Here is a 4024-nt window from a genome sequence, read left to right as displayed (position 1 = left end):
AAAAAAAAAAAAAAACCCAAAAAAACCCGAGAGGCCTATGCTTTGAGAGTGTGTGGGGGAGGGGGAAAACACACACAAGGGCTAGGGAAACTTGAACTGGCTTACTCAGCCACACAACAAACACCAGGTCAGGGGGAGTGGACCACAGGACTTGCCACACAAGGGCAAAAAACACACAGGGAAGGCTACTGAGGCAGGTTTAAAAAATGACTGGAGGGGCTTTGTTTATGGAAGATCTGTCCAGAATTCCCTCAGGCCTTCAGCTGGTCACTCACCAGCAGGGCAGTAGGCAGAAAGAGAAATCAGGATCAGAGGGAGCTGTGGGGGAGGGTAGGAGCAGTTAGTCAATGAGGAAGTGATCCAGTGCAGGTGCAGTGTCAGGTGGTGCAGCAGGGAATCTCCCACTCTCCTGAGAGGGGTCAGAAGCAGAAACAATTGCAGCAGCAACAGCAATGGTAGGAGCTGTCCAGTTCAGCCACTCAGGGTGTGCTTCTGGTGAAAGTGGAGGTGAAGGTGGGGGTGGCCTGCCAAGACAGCTGGGGCAGACAAGGTTCCCTTAGGCTCTGGCAGTGATGGTGGGCGAGGGGCCACAGGCAGCTCAGGCTCCCTCCTCAGGCTGTCCCCTGACCACAGCTTGATGGCAGGCTGGGCAGCAGACAGTAACAGGGGTGCAGAAGCTGAGGTGTGGTGCTGGGGTGTGGTGCAGGGCAGTGGGCTTCTCCCTGAGGGGGGCAGCAGCATGTAGCAGAGGACCCCCTCCCCCCAGGGGGGCAGCAAACAGCAGCAGCAGCCCAAGGCAGGAAGAAGTGCAGCCAACTTACTCCAAAAGCTCTGAGACCAAGCCAGCAGCTAATAGTAGCCAGAGGCAAGAATATATCTAGCCATCTTCTCCCCAGAAGCTCCTGAGACCAAGCTTGCAGCAACCAGCTGCAGCAGCAGCCTGGGACAGGAAGGGGCATGGCCAACTTAACATGAATATTATTTTACATTCCAAAAATGAATTTCTGTGGACAATGGCCGATGCTTATTTTGTATAGATCCACAAATGACTTGTATGCATTTCTAAACTATTCACTAGTGCCAAAACCTGAATTCTGTTTAAATATGCCAGCCTATATTATGCTGTATGAGACTGACTGCTTTTGCACTAGACATTCACATTCCCTGATTACATTACCAATACATGGCTTACAAAGCAGTGAAAAGTGTATCCCAGTTTAGTTAAAAAATTTGAAGAGAAACTGCTGTTGATTTCCAGGAACAACTATTCTGACATTTTGATTGTGTGTTCACTCTCACCCCAAAAAGCTGCCCTTTGATTCTGCTGAAGCTGGAAGCATTTGTCATTAAATCTGTGCAGTTCATTTGACCTCATCTTCTGCACAGTTATTCTTTGTCAATTTTTTATAGCCCTGTGCTCAGAAATATTAATTTGATTATACTGCAGAAGTAAAATGCTGTTTTTTGTGCCTCTGCTTCTTTTACTTTCTATGCAGTTCTGGAAAATATGCACATAAATTGGGTAAACAGAGTTAATGCTTACAACATTCAATTCTTAAACATGCTGTATGCTTGAGACTTTTTAGAAGCCTGCAAGGGGAAATGTTCAAAGACAGAAAGGGGAGCTAGGCACCCTACAAGTATTGGAAGTGACTGTGAAGGGAACACCTAAATCCATATGTGTTTTAATTAATCATTTCCACCTATACTTTATTCTGTATAACAAAGTAATTTACATCTCCTGATTTTGCATATGTAGAGAACATAGGAAAGACTATCTTGTTATTCCACGAAACACTATTTTATCAGCAAGAAAATATCAAAGATAATTCTGCTGTGTAGGAATTTGTGTTTATTTTAAATTGCCTATGCTGCAGTTGAATAGGGCATAGGGCATATCTCAGAATCAGTAACTTTGCTTAGTCAAGAATAGAAAGCAGTACTTCTTGTAACATGCGAAAAACAGAACTGGTTAAGAAGATTATTGTATATATTACAACTGCTCAGTGCTCAGGCATCACAGTGAAAAGCCAAATAGATAGCTCATGCGAGGATTCTGAAAACAGCTAATTCAGTATGGTTCCATAAATGGCTATGACTGAAACAGACCATATGGAAAGAGATTTATGTACAAAAGTTTCTGTGGAAGTTATCCCACTTTCAAATTCTTGGACCTCTGTCAGGAAGAGTCCTCTGACTCCCCACTGGCACAATTGTGCAATCAGTGTTAACTGGAAAAGCACTTTTCTTTACAAGTCCATCCAGCAACAGAAGAACGCTTTGGACAATATTCAGGATAAATCACAGCAACCCTGGGATTTAGCTGGGCAGCACACAATAGCTTAGGCATAATGCCACAGACCCAAACATAAAAAGTCATATCAACAACCAAAACCTTATTTGGTAAGATAATTAACCCACCACACAAAGCATACAGAACTAACAAATTAGGGGAAAAAACCCCACAAAATTAAACTGGCATTTAGGATTTTATTGTACAGGTTATTAACTATGCAGACAGAACAGTGGTATGACACATACTACTTCTTTTTGTAAACAATAATTTTCAATGCTGTCCTTTAACTTACACTAATTAAATTGTATTATGCTAATCTTTACTATGTCACTAACAATCAACTCCCAGTACTTCTAACATTCTTTCTGCTCCCCTGACACCTGAAAAGAAGAAAAAGGCAAGTTATTAGTTTGCCTCATCCTCCAGGACTCTGCTTGTTTGCCCTTGAGGTCCTGTCACTCTGAACATCAACTTTTGTTACTTTAATCAGGTCTCACTTTCAATATTCCCCCTCTGACTCCGAATCTATCAAGTCATCAGTAACCAAGAGTGTTTGTGAAACCAATAAAACAGGCTTTAATATCTTAATCCTGTCAGTCAATTATATTATAGTCACATCCTTAGTTCAACTACACATCCTTATGCCTGATAAGTCTTTTGGCATTCTTCCTCCTGTGGGAGGCCAAACGCAGATTCTAAATGATATTTCTCCCTGGACAAGGCTAAAGGAGAAAATGTTGGGATATCTCATTTCAGTACTGCTACAGAAAACAATTAAATCACACTGGCAGTGGCAGAAATGTTCCACAATGGTGTGGTCAGGGAGATAAGAGGCCAGATCCTCAGCTAATGAAAACTGACATATTTCCAAAGTGCCAATTTACACCAGTTGTGGGTCCCAGTCAGTCTCTTTTTCTCCAAGCAACTCTAGCCACTGGCAAGCTCTTTAGCAATATTTTCACATTTTGCTCTCTTTTTGAATAATTTATAATATGACAATTTTAGAAGCCAGATGCCTCTGTAATATCTATGGTGGGCACAAGGGTGGGATTTTCAAAGTGATTAAGTGACTTAAATCTGAAGATCCAATTAGTTTGTACAGGGATCTTTACTGAAAAGTCACTTAGGCTCTTTTGAAAACCCCACCCCAAGTTAATATGCAAAATAAAAAACTCATTTTAAGACAATTAAGCCTCAAAGTTTAGCTTCTTTAAGAAGGTTATACAAGAGGCAGAATATGCCACTGAGGTGCAGAATGCAGTGGTGTACATTTTCTTGTGCAAAATTAAAATATAATTGTAGCAGGACACTAGGGTGCCTGCTACTGAGTAGTAGTAAATGGGTAGTTGCCAGTCAACAGGGCAGCAGCTGGGAGTTGCTAGGGCAACTAATTGGGTCAGTTGACCGCCAGGGGGCAGGTCCTGGCCTTTATAAGCAGAGAAGGCTAAAGCTGCCTGAGCCCCAACTGGAAGAAGCCTGAGTTGGTCATACGATCCTAGAAGGGGTCTCGGGTCAGGTAAGGCTGAGGCCACCTGAGCCCCGAGCGCAGGCGAGGTGTGGGAAGTGCAAGCAAGGCCCGAGTTGGGCGTAGAACCCTGCAAGGGGTCTGGGGCCAGGTAAGGCTGAGGCCGCCTGAGCATGCGAAATGCGAGGAGCGCGGGAAGCGCGAGTAGTGGCCCGAGTCAGGCGAGGATCGTGGGTCGCAGGCCAAGTGCAGGTGACCACGAG

This window comes from Gavialis gangeticus, unplaced genomic scaffold (assembly GCF_001723915.1).
Source record: "Gavialis gangeticus isolate Ggan-Ray unplaced genomic scaffold, GavGan_comp1, whole genome shotgun sequence".
Lineage (NCBI taxonomy): Eukaryota > Metazoa > Chordata > Crocodylia > Gavialidae > Gavialis > Gavialis gangeticus.
Note: the sequence above shows the minus strand (reverse complement) of the source record.